Genomic DNA, 16,300 nt, shown 5'->3' on the forward strand with positions numbered 1-16,300 from the left:
GGGTTCTCTTATTGCCTGTTATTAAACAAAAATCATCTGCAAATGGTGCAGTGATGAGCTTTTGGCCATCTAGCTCGTATCCAAATCGGCTGTTTTCCGACAGAACTTCAATTATTGGATTGAAGCAAAGGAGAAAAATTATCGGCGATAACGGATCCCCTTGGAATATGCCCTTTTTAAAACGAAACTGTTGTGAGTTCCATTCTTTAGTCGAAACAAAACCATTAAGGGAAGAGTACAGGTTCATGACATAATCAACAATCGGTCTAGGAATATTATTACGATTAAGACTGTATTCAATTAGATCATGCGGTACTGATCCGAAAGCATCTTCAAGATCAAACCAAGTAAAGTGTACCGTTCTACGGGACTTTTTCGTGTGTTTAATAATTTCATGAACCACTGTATTGTGGTCAAGACAACCAGAAATACCATGCAAGAATCCCTTCTGGACAGTGCGATCTACAAAATCATTATCAGTGACAAAAGTTTCAATTCTATTAGCAAGTATTTGGTGAAATATCTTGCCAGTCGTACTTGACAATGCTATCATTCGAAAATTCTCAGGTTGGCTTGTATCACCCTTTTTATGAATTAACGATACTCTACTCCGAGACCAAGATTGCGGGGGAACTGGGTTGCTTAATAGTTTACTGTAAAGTGTTGCAAGAAAATGATGGGTACATGGCAGTTTTTTAAGCATACCGTAATAGATACCATCAGGACCTGGGGAAGAATGGGAACTTTTCCTTTGGAGAACATTTTTAACGTCCTTTGGTCTAATGGGATCTGTATTAAAGTCCGAAATTGGGTTCTTGAGCGGAGGAATCCAAGATAGACTAGAAGGGTCAACACTCGACGGGGACTCGTAACGTGATTTGAAGTAGTCATTGGCAGTATCTGCACTGCAAGTGGGCGTGGCACTACGAGAGTATAGAGAGTCTTTCACGATCTTTTTGCTGTAGTCCCAAAAGTTTCTTTTGAAACACCGTTCTTCATGTTGCGCATTTCGCTCACAGGTTTGCTCATCGCGTCTTTTCTTAAGGTGAGTGTAGGTTGCGAGAGCTGCATGAAACATGTCTCTATCTTCTTTCGAGCTGGACTGCCTGAATGCACGACGGCGAAGACGATTCTTTATCTTCCGTGCCTCATCCAGAAGCTTTGGTTCACGTCGGGCGAACGATCTCTGTTCATTCTGATTGTTGGCAAAGTCAGGTATTTCAGCGAAGAAATCTTGAAGAATAGATTCGAAGTTAGAACCCGCTTCAGCTGGCGTGAGCGTGTCTGCTGCTAGGTCATTATGCAATAGGCGTAGACGATCCGCGAGTCTGGTATTCAGAGAATTCCATTCTGCACCTGGCAACTGGGGTAGTGAGAACTTAATAACTGTTGCCAAAAGGCAGGCGGTTGCAAGGATAGGTATCATGACGCTAACTCTAATAGATGGGACTGCAATCTTGAATGCATACAATTCACAGGTCACAGCTCATAAAGTAATTCAATATCTACCGAAAACTAGAAAATACAAAGCAACCTAAATATAAATGACAACTCACCAGTTACATGGTTCCAAAGTAAATCCAATAAAATCCTAAAATTAACCTAAAGTAAAATGCAGAATGGAGACAGAAAGTGCAAGTTTGCAAAGGCTACATGGCCATGTCATGCCTCCATTTTGCAATTTTTGCTGGCGAAAATGAGACAACCGGAGTAATATGAGATACTCTCTTTTACCTGAATACGACAAACGCTTTTATTGAAAAAGTTTGTGAGATGAGTCCTACTATCTCTAAAATAGTTAAGATATGATATTGGAGACCTATTTCATCAGAAAGATTTTATTTTATTCAGCGACAAACTGTTCTAAAAACAAATTACCCCTACGCCCCTTTGCTGTATCACGGTTGTTAATAACGGTTCATTATAAAGATCCATGATGTAGACTTTCACGCCAAACATGTTCATTGCCATTCACGAATAATATATTCTATACAACTGGTTGATTGGTATTTCAAACTTCTATATCCTGAAAGGAAGGACTTGTTTTACAGAACGGAAACTTACTTTCATTGAAAACTGCTATGATATTGTTTGCGCGGCCGGATACTGCATCAAAAAGATTGATGTTAATGACCGAAACCTTGGGAGCTTAGATTTTAACTATAAAATGTTTACCGTAGATTGTATAGATTCGATCCATCTATGTCTTAACCCGGAATAGTTTATAGGTTTCAAACCTAAGTTGTTTGGAAACTAATGAATTATCATTGGCTCAGTAAGAGAGAGGAATACTTATTTTATTTATTTATTTATTTATTTATTTATTTACTAATGACCGGTCATTATCATTTGATAATGACCGGTCATTAGCAACATTACGTGTTAGGCAAAATCAATGTCTGGCCACGTGTACGCTCTCAACCAATCATTTGATTAGGATCCACGTCATCATCTTATAAACCACTATAGTTGATTAGTATCACAAGCGTCTATATCCTGAAAGGAAGGACTTGTAATACACAGAACGGAAACGTACTTTCATTGAAAACTGCTATTATAAATTGTTCACGCAGCCGGATACTGCATTAAAAAGATTGATGTTAATGACCAAAACATGAGGAGCTTAGATGTGTAAAAAAAAGGATTGTACCGTAGATTTTTAAAATTAGATTCAATGTACAAGCAACGTACCCGAAATAGTTTAAAGCTTATACAAACCTAAGGTTTGTAAAACATGAATTACCATTGGTTCAGTAAGAGAGGTCAGAAATCATGATATCTTTCTTCATTTGCCCATGGTGTAGACCCTGCACATACTTTAATGTTCATCATCATGCGATGATAATATATACTGTACCACTTGGGCATTGTTGTCAAAGATTATTGTTAATGGCTGGCACCCGGGTAGCCTGGGTAAACAATAAGTTCGTATCATAATTTAGTTGAGTTTTATGTCTATACCCGAATGATAATGATAAAAGTTAAACAAACCAAAGTTGAATTATTCGAATTTAATCAATGTAATAATCATGCTTTCGCTTATATACTGACTGTCGTAAGAATAATTTTCTTCAGCCGAATGCTGCAATAGGATCTCTCTCTCTCTCTCCAAGATGATGTAACAACATACGATACATGAATTGTTTTCGCTTGTGTAAGCTTTTCCTGTGTTTCTAACACGCCCGAGGCGATAGCCGATGGTGTTTGGACTGTTTTGAAGGTACCGAGTTTGGGTAATTTTACTAATGCCCGAACAAAATGATGTGCAATATTTGTTTTATGGTATTATGTATTATTTGTTTTATAAAATGATGCTTTATAATTTTTTTTGTACTAATGACCGGTCATTAGCATTTGATAATGACCGGTCATTATCAACATTACGTGTTAGGCAAAATCAATGCCTGGCCACGTGTACGCTCTCAACCAATCATTTGATTAGGATCCACGTCATCATCTTATAAACCACTATAGTTGATTAGTATCACAAGCGTCTATATCATAAAAGGAAGGACTTGTTTACACAGAACGGAAACGTACTTTCATTGAAAACTGTTATTATAAATTGTTCACGTGGCCGGATACTGCATTAAAAAGATTGATGTTAATGACCAAAACATGAGGAGCTTAGATGTGTAAAAAAAAAAAGGATTGTACCGTTACGGTAGATTTTTAAAATTAGACTCAATGTACAAGCAATGAACCCGAAATAGTGTAAAGTTTACAAACCTAAGGTTTGTAAAACATGAATTACCATTGGTTCAGTAAGAGAGGTCAGAAATCATGATATCTTTCTTCATTTGCCCATGGTGTAGACCCTGCACATACTTTAATGTTCATCATCATGCGATGATAATATATACTATACCACTTGGGCATTGTTGTCAAAGATTATTGTTAATGACTGGCACCCGGGCAGCCTGGGTAAAACAAAAAAGTTCGTATCATAATTCAGTTGAGTATTATGTCTATACCCCAATGATAATAATAAAAGTTGAACAAACCAAACTTAAACTAGAAATTTAATTCGTCATGGGGACGAATTAGGTGGTCTGTCTTTAATTCCTATGTTCATGCTCATCTTTAATTCAATATTTACTATATTGAAAAAGGGAGAAGTTATATAGACATGTAAAGAATGATGATCATGATGATGATCTTGATAGTAATGGTGATGACGATGATGATGATGATGGTGATGTTGATGATCATCAACAGACCATGATGACATCTGATTAAAAAAATGAGGGGACGTTGAGATAGCGTATAGTCTCAGCTACAACATACTCAAAAATCAACAAAAATCAAGCCGAAATAATGGCGATATTGCTATCAAAAGACAAGAATGTAGAATCCAGATTTGAGAAAAAGTCATCTCCCATAAGGATTACATGCAAAAAGTAATGGATCAAGTGATAATAGGGTAATAATAAAGTAAATATGGTTGTCTATTACATTATTTGCGATTGTACGTGTTTTAATATTTAAAGGAGATGGTACAGTAAAAGGTCAAAAAGAAAAAAAAGTGAAAAAAAAATTTGTTGGAGACCCCCGGACTCGAACCAGGGACCTCGAGGTCGGAAGTCAAGTGCGTTACCGATATACCAAAACATTTTCCATAGAGATTACACGTAAACGGAAAATGGAATGATCAAATCCCACTTTGCAAGTGAGATATGAGCATGATCCCGGCATCTGATCGAAAAATAAAGGGCACACTTGTGATAGCTTATTGTCTCAGCTACAACATACTCGAAGCTCAGCGAAAACAAAGCTAAAACGACGGAGATATTGCTCGCAAAAGACAGGATGTAGAATCCAGTTTTGAGAAAAAGTCATGTCCCATAGAGAATACACGCAAAATGTGAAAAATTGACATGCCACCTTTAATCACAAAAATACGCCATGATACCTTTGTCAAAATGAAAAAGTGGGGCAACTGCATTTGTAGAGAATTGTCTCAGCTAGATCATATCGAAATTTGGAAGAAAATCGATCAATATTTACAGAGATACAATCAATTTTCCAGAAATCTGCTGACGTCATAATATGCAAATTGAAATTTTGAGTTGGGAGGCCATTAGGATGACGTCATGAATTAATTGAGGGTCAAATGAGACATGAAATCATATCTCCAACTCATGTTTTTTCTAACCATGATATAAAAGTTGGGGTCATTGGACTATCTGAAGAGCTATTTTGATTTTTAAAATGGCATGTTTTTGATCAAATTTGCATTATATTGCCCATAGCAGCACGCGCGGATTTTGAACTTTGACGCGCGCTCACGGCCTTATGAAAGGTCAAGGGTGACTGAAATTAATGTAAATTGTCATTTACGGTAAGAGGAATCTAAATCATGTAAACATTTTGAATTTGACCTTTTTCCGCGCGTTGTGAGCGCGCGCAACGCGCGCGGGGACACGTACGGACGGAAAATTTTGAAAAGCTTAAAATGGCCTGATTCGTACTCTCGTTTAATAGTTAGGTGATTTTGAGCATTTTAAAATTTTGACGCACGCGTACGCGCGCGTCATGACCTTTATGTGACCTTTGATGACATGACCTGTTGACCCTTGACCTGAAGTATATGTGATATAAATATGAATGACCTTTGCTTATGCATCATGAAGATATGATGGATAACGTGATTTCACAAAATGGCGTCTGGATGACGTCACGATAACCTAATGACCTTGAAAATGTTCCTGTCATGTCTCATGACAATGACCTATAACTGTGCTAAAATTAAAAGAAATTGATTAAACTGATCTTCAGTTATCCTCTGAACAAAAAAGGGGGAGAAATAAAAATAAAGAATAAATAAATAATAATAAAGAAGAAAGAAAATTCTGACGAAAACAATAGGTGATCTGTTTTCAACAGACCACCTAATTATTCGAATTTAATCAATGTAATAATCATGCCTTCGCTTATATACTGACTGTCGTAAGAATAATTATCTTCAGCCGAATGCTGCAATAGGGTCTCTCTCTCTCTCTCTCTCTCCAAGATGATGTAACAACATACGATACATGAATTGTTTTCGCTTGTGTAAGCTTTTCCTGTGTTTCTAACACGCCCGAGGCGATAGCCGAGGGTGTTTGGATTGTTTTGAAAGTACCGAGTTTGGGTAATTTTACTAATGCCCGAACAAAATGATGTGCAATATTTGTTTTATAAGATTATGTATTATTTCTTTTATAAAATGATGTTTTATAACATGATTGTACTAATGCCCGGTCATTAGCATTTGATAATGACCGGTCATTATCAACATTACGTGTTAGGCAAAATCAATGCCTGGCCACGTGTACGCTCTCAACCAATCATTTGATTCGGATCCACGTCATCATCTTATAAACCACTATAGTTGATTAGTATCACAAGCGTCTATATCCTGAAAGGAAGGACTTATTTACACAGAACGGAAACATACTTTCATTGAAAACTGCTATTATATATTGTTTACGCGGCCGGATACTGCATCAAAAAGATTGATGTTAATGACCAAAACATGAGGAGCTTAGATGTAAAAAAAAAAAAAAGTAAAAAAAAAGTGGACCGTCGATTTTGTAAAGTAGATTCAATGAAGGTCAGAAATCATGATATCTTTCTTCATTTGCCCATGGTGTAGACGCCGCACATACTTTAATGTTCATCACCATGCGAGGATAATATAAACTGTATCACTAGGGCAATGGTGTCAACGCTTATTGTTAAAGTGACTCGGTAACATTACCTTAGATTCTGAAACAAAATCCTGGATTCAGCTCATGCAGAAATCATAATTATAAACCTTTAGGTCAGTCAGGAATCCCATGACTTTTACAAACCGATCGCCGTCTGATTATCAAGATATTTATGATTGGAAATCGAAATTTCATTTTTCGTTTTCCTAACGGTTTTTATAACACTACAGTCTAGTTGGGAAAATGAGTATGGTAAAACCTGTCACTCAAAGATTTTTACTTTTTTGAGGCACTTCATGATCATTTTTAAGCGCAATATTTTAAGGGCTTCAATATTACACCATATCACAGACACTGATAACACGTAGGGCCGTGTATCTCTGATTTAACATTGTTAAACGATGCCTTTAATGACTGGCACCCGGGTAGCCTGGGTAAAAAAAACAAGTTCGTATCATGGATTTCAGTTGAGTATTATGTCTACACCCCAATAATGTGAAAAAAGAGAAACAAACCAAATTTAAATTATTATAATTTAATCAATGTAATAATCATGCCTTCGCTTATGTCCTGACTGTCGTAAGAATAACTTTCTTCAGCCGAATGAAATATAGGTCAAGCAATATAGGGAGGTTCATTTATCATTTGCATCATTAGCATTGTCTAGGTCCCGTCTGGACTCAATGGCCCGAATTCACAAAGGAGGTTTGTCGACCGAGGTTTATGTGCGTCATACGACGCGTTTCGACGCGTTTTTACAAACCTTGGTTTGTAAAAAAAACAAAAGGAGCTTTGTCGAAACAAAAGGAGGTTTGTCGAAACAAAAGGAGGTTTGTCCACAAACCGAGGTTTGTCGACAAACCTCCTTTGTGAATTCGGGCCAGTAGGTCTCGTATGTCGTATCCAAGAAAAGAGCGCATAATATACGGACTAAGCTATATGGGACGGTCCATTTATCGATAGCACCATTGGCATTGTCTACAACCCATCCTGGCTCAGAAGTGGGCTTCGCATTCTGGGCAAAATATGGGTCAAGCTTTAATCATGGGCACAAATGAGGTTGACTTGTAAGTGCTAATCCCTTCCACTAATTCTCACTAACTACTAACAAGTGTACGATATATTCATATATCATGAATTATATCATTCACCCAATTTCACTGACTGTGTAAGAGCACAAATAATACCATTTTTTGTAAAGATGGCAACAAATAAGAATTGTGTACGTCAAGTGGAAGGTTGTTCAATGCTTTTGAGCGGCAAAAACGAAATTGCAATCTCTGAGAGTTACTTTTGTTTTAGTTTAAGAAGCGGTTTAGAAGCAGCTAAGTGTATATGACTTAATACAGTGTATATGGATGGAATTTAAAAGATAATGATTTGGATAGACAATTTGGGGTGTGACCATGAAAGCTTTGTAAAAATACAAAAGCATCTTGAATGCAGTTCTATGCCGTTTCGCGTAATCATGTGAACATATTAAAACAGATGTTATGAACAAAAATCAAGAAATTGGCCACAAGTCTTGCACAGGCATTATGAACACGAATATAAGCGTGGACAAGGGTTTCAGTATTTACGTGGTCTTAGTATCAACGTACAATATTCATGCCCGTTATCTGGGCAAAGTTGAGTAACAGCTATTATTGGCTTGAACAAAATATACTCCTGATGATGTGGTCACAGTGTTCAATGAATCCAGTTCAGGTACTAACTGAAGCTTATATTTACACTCTAAACACGTCAACATATATGGAAACTATTATATTACACACTTCTCAGAGTTTAAAAAGTAGCGTAAACCACTTTGATTTGACATCTTCGACTGGCTTTGAAAAGCCCTTATCAGTATACTCCGTTCCATTCATCATGATTTAGTACCAAAAAAAGTAAGAACGTTTTGGCAACAAAATTGCCACATTTTGTCCCAAACGTGATTTTTTTTTAAAAAGAAAGTCATGTTTAATGTATTTTACTTTAGTTATTCTACTTATTTTTTTAAAGAGTTATCGTTATGTAAAATGTGTTTATTATTCTCATAAGAATTTTCAAGTGGAAGCTTACCGTTTGCCTGATTCTGTGCTATGTCCAAAAAGAAATGACGAAACGAGCGAGGCCTTCAGCCTTTCCCCTCATCAGCAGTGTTGACTGTGTTAACTTAATGCATCCCAGCTACCAAGGATTCACATGCAATTTGTTCAGATTTCAGTCAAAGTAACAGGTAACAACCCCCTTGAAATGTTAGTTCTTGAATGTGTCATGAAGAAACAAAATGAACTTTAAATAGTGAAATTTCGCACGATCAGAAACAGGAAGGTTGGTGTTCATTTCATGGCGAATCCGGTATTCGCACTATGTCGGAACACGCAGTGCTCGGAACACGATTGCCCCATAAACGAATCAAAATACACATTCCGTGTGCAGAAATATGTTGTTAACCATATTCCGAGTCACGTGCAGAATCAACGGCCAAGGTACCATGACTAAGATAATGAAAGGCATAGGAGAAAGTAAAATTAATGTACTTAGTACAGAAAGGTGGTGTAGAGTGCGCGAACCCGGAAACGAAACCTTCCACTTGAAATATTTTGCAGAGTCATCATTATAGCAATGTCAGCATAATATTTGAATACATATTTATTGCTAAGTCTGTCGGAAAAACTATTTGTGATGCAAATCATGTACTTGGCCCGAGCTAGCTATCTAGGAGAGTACTGTAGATATTTAGAAGCTTAACAGCGACAGACAAAACGAGCAATTGAGAAAGACAGCGATAGAGAGAGAGAGAGGGGGGTGGGAGTGGTTCTCTTCGATTTACTTATGGATAAAGAGCAACACTGATTTACAAATCACTAGTAAATTCTTGTTTAGAGATGTAATTTCGATGTAAACAACTACTAAATCTTACTTACTCGAGATAGAAGGACTGTTTATACACCACAACTTAATCATTTCTGCCGAACAACTTTGATAGTGTTACTCTGTCTTAACTTAATCCTATTATCGTTTTCGCTGGTGCCCTCTCTCCTCTTCTTTACCTTTTTTCTTTAGGTTAGAGGGGGTACCTATAAACAAATTTAGGAGTGAATATTTTTGCGTAAACAAGGATTTTTCTAAGCTGAACCCTTGTTAACTAACTCCTTGTTATGACCAGTTCCATAAACATGAATATTAAGATTTTTGTGACTGTTATTGGCATAGGGTTCGGTCCCGAGACACGATTGATCATGTCTGAATGGCCGTATCCGGACACCTACCCCCTGGACATACATCCCCGGATAACCATCCCTAGGATAACCCCCCTCCAGGACGACTACCCCCTAGGACAACTACCCCCTAGGGCAACCGCCCTCTAGGACGACTACCCCCCTAGGACAACTACCCCCCAGACAAATAGCCCCAGACAACTACCCCTAGGACATCTACCCCCGGACAACTACCCCCGGAAAACTACCCCCAGATAACTACCCCTACGACAACCATTCTCTAGGACAACTACCCCTCGGAGAACTGTCCTAGGGGGTAGTTGTCTGGGGGAATTTGTCCGGGGTAGTTTTCCCGGGGTAGATGTAGAAGTAAAATAAAATGTTATTGTTGTCAATTTGAATAACTATATGTCATCAATTTAGCCCTTAAACAAATCTTGTCCAAAAAGGTTTAACTGAACTGGAACCAAACAACCTTAAACTTGATAATGAATCAAAAGGATATCATAATACCACAATTTAGCTTTTAATTCTCGACAACATACCACCTACCACCAAAAGAAGCTTCTACACTTAGGTGTGTGTCCATCATTAAATTAATCAAGTAATACGAATGTGGCTATTAGATTTGTTCATTTCTTGTCCTATTTATTTCATTTTGCCTTCATAATAATGTCGAAACTTTGCTAACCATACCTATGGCAGCAGGCGCGGATCCAGGATTTCTTAGGGGGGGGGGGCCCAAATTTGAAATTATGCAAGCCAAATACTGGTACATAATGGTGCTCAGCAGTGACGTTATGGGGGTGGTGGGTGCAGGGAGGGGCGAGTTTCCCCCTCCCTCCTCCGCGAAGCGCGGAAGCTTTGACGTTTTATTAAATTATTAGAGAAAGAAGACTATTCGTTGTACCGTTCTCGACTCTTAATCCTCGTCTGAATTCAGTTCCCCCCCCCCCTTCCGGCGCGAAGCGCGAAAGCTTTTACGTTTCATTTAATCATGAGAGAAAGAAGACGATTCGTTGTACGGTTCTCGACTCCTAATCCTCGTCTGAATTCAGTTTCCTCCCTCCAGCGCGAAGCGCGGAAGCTTTTACGTTTCATCAAATCATGAGAGAAAGCGGACGATTCGTTATACCGTTCTCGACTCCTAATCCTCATCTGAATTCAGTTTTTCCCCGCCCGCGCAAAGCGCGGAAGCTTTTACGTTTCATCAAATCATGAGAGAAAGAAGACCATTCGTTGTACGGTTCTTGAAACTTAATCCTTGTCTGAACTCAGGTTCCCTCTTCCTGCGCGAAGCGCGGAAGCTTTGACGTTTCATTAAATCATGATAGAAAGAAGACGATTCGTTGTACGATTCTCGACTCTTAATCCTTGTCTGAACTCAGGTTCTCCCTTCCTGCGCGAAGCGCGGAAGCTTTGACGTTTTATTAAATTATTAGAGAAAGAAGACGATTCGCTGTACCGTTCTCGACTCTTAGTCCTTGTCTGAATTCAGTCCCCCCCCTCCCTTCTGCGCGAATCGCGGAAGCATTGACGTTTTATTAAATTATTAGAGAAAGAAGGCGATTCGTTGTAACATTCTCGACTCTTAATCCTTGTCTGAATTAAGTTTTTCCCCCTCCCGCGCAAAGCGCGAAAGCTTTTACGTTTCAATCAATCATTTGAGAAAGAAGACGATTCGTTGTACCGTTCTCGACTCCTAATCCTCGTCTGAATTCAGTTTCCTCCCTCCAGCGCGAAGCGCGGAAGCTTTTACGTTTCATCAAATCATGAGAGAAAGCGGACGATTCGTTATACCGTTCTCGACTCCTAATCCTCGTCTGAATTCAGTTTTTCCCCGCCCGCGCAAAGCGCGGAAGCTTTTACGTTTCATCAAATCATGAGAGAAAGAAGACCATTCGTTGTACGGTTCTTGAAACTTAATCCTTGTCTGAACTCAGGTTCCCCCTTCCTGCGCGAAGCGCGGAAGCTTTAACGTTTCATTAAATCATGAGAGAAAAAAGACGATTCGTTGTACGATTCTCGACTCTTAATCCTTGTCTGAACTCAGGTTCTCCCTTCCTGCGCGAAGCGCGGAAGCTTTGACGTTTTATTAAATTATTAGAGAAAGAAGACGATTCGCTGTACCGTTCTCGACTCTTAGTCCTTGTCTGAATTCAGTCCCCCCCCTCCCTTCTGCGCGAATCGCGGAAGCATTGACGTTTTATTAAATTATTAGAGAAAGAAGGCGATTCGTTGTAACATTCTCGACTCTTAATCCTTGTCTGAATTAAGTTTTTCCCCCTCCCGCGCAAAGCGCGAAAGCTTTTACGTTTCAATAAATCATTTGAGAAAGAAGACTATTCTTTGCACCTTTCTCGACTTTTAACTCAGTCCCCTCCCTCCTCCTGGGCGAAGCGCGGAAGCTTTAACGTTTCATTAAATCATGAGAGAAAGAAGACGATTCGTTGTACGATTCTCAACTCTTAATCCTTGTCTGAACTCAGGTTCCCCCTTCCTGCGCGAAGCGCGGAAGCTTTGACGTTTTATTAAATTATTAGAGAAAGAAGACGATTCGCTGTACCGTTCTCGACTCTTAGTCCTTGTCTGAATTCAGTCCCCCCCTCCCTTCTGCGCGAATCGCGGAAGCATTGACGTTTTATTAAATTATTAGAGAAAGAAGACGATTCGTTGTAACATTCTCGACTCTTAATCCTTGTCTGAATTAAGTTTTTCCCCCTCCCGCGCAAAGCGAGAAAGCTTTTACGTTTCAATAAATCATTTGAGAAAGAAGACTATTCTTTGCACCTTTCTCGACTCTTAACTCAGTCCCCTCCCTCCTCCTGGGCGAAGCGCGGAAGCTTTAACGTTTTATTAAATTATTAGAGAAAGAAGACGATTCGTTGTACCGTTCTCGACTCTTAATCCTTGTCTGAATATCCAAAAATGTTCTTTGTCTGCTCCTTTTTCTTTTTACGTCCTCTTCCCCTCTTTTTTTTTTTGTTGCTTTTTTCTTGCCGGCGTTTTTTTTGGGGGATCGCCTCCACCGCCCCTCCCCCCCCCCGCCCCCTCCCCCCTGGCTCACACCTGCGGTCTGATGAGCATACTTTGATACCTTTTCCGCTCCCGGAAGTTCAGGGGTTTTAGGCATTTGATTACGGTCAGATGAACATACTTTTATACCTTATTTGTGACACTGGTAAGACTCTAATTGGCGTGAGGTCCAGCGGGCGGAGCCCCCAGAAGCTCAGGGGTTTTAGGCATTAAATTACCTTCAGATTAGCATCCAGGGGTCCACCTTAGGGTCCTAGACGGGGTCCAGGTGGCAGAACCCTGGAAGTTCAAGGGTTTTAGGCATAAATTTACGGTCAAATAAGCATATTTTAATACCCTATTGTGACACTGTTAGGTCACTTATTGGCGTGGGGTTCAGGGGGCGGAGCCCCCGGAAGCTCAAGGGTTTTAGGCATTAAATTACGGTCAGATAAGTATCAAGGGTTGGGTGCAGGGGGCAGAGCCCTTGGATGCTCAGGGGTTTTAGGCTTTTAATTACGGTCAGATGAGCATATTTTGATACCTCATTATTTTGTGACACTGGCAGTTAACTATACTTTCTTTCTTGTTCTCTTTCTTTCTATTTCTCTTTAATACACTTTTTCAAAAAAGTTTGGGGGGAGGGAGCTCCCGATCCCCGCCGTTCCAACAAACGCATAACAAATTATAATTTAAAGTAAAATCTTGGAAAATTATGTAATTTCAGCATCATTTGTAAATCCCTGTTATGGAATTAAAAATAAACCACGAATTGTATTCCGCAAGTCCCCTCCCCCCTTTCAGTACACTAGTGCCCCCACCCCCGATGTTCCCTATTAGCTCTCCTCTTTCCCTTTTCCTTCCTTTTCTCTTTCTTTTTTTATCGGGGGCGGGAGGGGGAGGCAAAGTCCTTTGCCCCCCCCCCCCCCGATCCACAACTTGTTGGTGGGAAATTGCTTTTGAAATCCCCCTGTTTTTGTTCTTCTTCCTCATTTTTCCATCCCTTTATCTCCTCTTTTCCTTTTTTCTTTCCCTTGCCTTCCTTCTCTCCTATTTTCTTGATGGGGGGGGGGGGGGGGGCGAGGAAACAAGGCCAACCTGATAATAAGTTGGTTTTAATAATAGCAGAGTTTTTTTTTCTTGGGGGGGGGGGTAATTGATTGTCCTCAGGGGGGGGGGGTGGTAATTTTCCGGGAGGTAATTGTCCTAAAACGATTCTTGACATCTCTGATACAAAGTATATCAGTGTCGATAGTCCTAATGAATTTCTCTTTGGTGAAGCATCTAGCATAAATATCATTCGTACAATTATCATCATCGTCATCATCATCATCATTATTATAATTTCATTGTGCTTATGTCTCAAATGTGGTTTTCTCTTTCATTGTTTGTTCAAGTTCTTTGTGTGGTTCTTTCTCCTTGTTTTTCTATTTGTATGATTGGGATTTGGGGACATACTCGGAATGGAGAAACCATCTATTTACTTTTTTGTTTTACAATCAACCCGATTTGTGAAAAAGTAAGCCTGGGACCTTTCAATTATCAGTAGGCCTACTTGAACGACGAAACTTTATCTGTTACAGAAAATTAATCATCATCCTCGTCATCATCATCACCTTTCTCATCTGCAATTTATTTCTACTATTTAGTAATACATTTGGTTAATCCTATTTTGATTAAAGCAGCATTTGGAAATGCCCCTTTCCATACAACTAAACAAGACAATCAATGAAAATAAAAGCATAAAACTGTGGTAACCTCAATAATCATCGACTTGCTTTATTCATGATTCATTGTACGATTCATAATACATGAAAAGTGCCCCATTTGCCACAATAAAATGGGGAATATCATTAAATCTTGCCATAACACAAATGATTTACTATAATTGTGTAAGACATTGCCCATCATAGATACGAGCTACCTTTGAGACTAAACAGTTTAAGAAATTAAGGCATGTATGACTCCTCCCAGCATAGGACAATTGAAGTGTACCTATAATGATCATTATATCCCTCACATAGATTGCCATTCACTGATTGGTCAAAACTATATCACATCACAAGGAGCATCTCGATCTACCCAAGGAGTTACTACCAAAACCCTGGGATAATACTCCTAACCCCTTCACGACTTTTGCACACACACAGAGCGTACAAGATTTCAAATGCGCGCTCAAGCCATGCAATTTACGCTGGGCCGCAGTAACTGCATTACCTTACTACAATAGATCTAGATTGGATTTCCGTATGTTGGATTCCTTTTAGCTTTGGATATTTGAAACTGTTTCGGACTTCAAAAGACTGTAAATATATAACTGTGAGGAGCATATAGACTCTTTATATGGGAAGCTAAACTGTCTGCATAATCAGAACGCCACGAGCGAAAACCTAGTTCTTTTATTTATGTAAAATTCAATTTAAATAGACCTTATTGCCGATGTGGGATATAAAACAAATATCAACCTCCTTTACTCGGGCAATGGATACAAACTATCATCGCCTCGGTGATCTCGAGGCTACTATCATCCCTCGCCTTGCGGCTCGGGATGGTAGTAGCCTCGAGATCATCTCGGTGATGATAGTTTGTACCATTACCCTCGTAGTCGGTTAATGTTTGATTACTATCACATTATCATACTCAAGTAGGGTAACGGCACAAAGTATCAACAATCATATACACTGATAGTCAATGGAAAATAAGACATAAAACAGAAGTATCATTTAAAGCCCCACTGCACTACTTATACCTACTTGCGCCCTCTATATAGCAAACAATGCCTAATCGGTGACCGCTGGTCCCCCATGATCCCCTTTTTCTTACGTTAATTGAGAGATGATTTGATGAGATAATCACCTGTCAGTGACCTCGCTGGATGGTCTAATCCCTCCTGGCCAAACTAGTGCAGACGGGCTTTAAGCCCAAGGTATAATATTGTACGATATGAGTACATGAATCCGTGAGAACACTTATACTGTTATCTCATTAGCAACGTTTGGTAAATATATAGACATGGATATCATTATATTATATGCAAATCGAAAGAGGTTTACTACGTTATAAACAAATAAAATCCTACCCTTCACCCAAATGGCATATTGTAACATTAATAATCAACAGCAGATTATAATTTGTATATGGATACAGTGTAACAGATAACTTCATTATAATCTGTTACATATGAAGCAGTAAGTACACGAACATCAGAGTAGTGCGTCCATTTGTATTACAATTAGGTAATGGAAACAAAGCTTTAAGAGATTACATGCAGTCAAACAATTTGTATAACACAAGAAGAGAATTAATCATAATAATAATAGTTTGGTAAATATATTGACATGAACATTTTGTATTATATGCAAATCGAAAGAGGTTTACTACGTAATA

This window comes from Strongylocentrotus purpuratus, unplaced genomic scaffold, assembly GCF_000002235.5.
Source record: "Strongylocentrotus purpuratus isolate Spur 01 unplaced genomic scaffold, Spur_5.0 spur5_scaffold_21, whole genome shotgun sequence".
Taxonomy (NCBI): domain Eukaryota; kingdom Metazoa; phylum Echinodermata; class Echinoidea; order Camarodonta; family Strongylocentrotidae; genus Strongylocentrotus; species Strongylocentrotus purpuratus.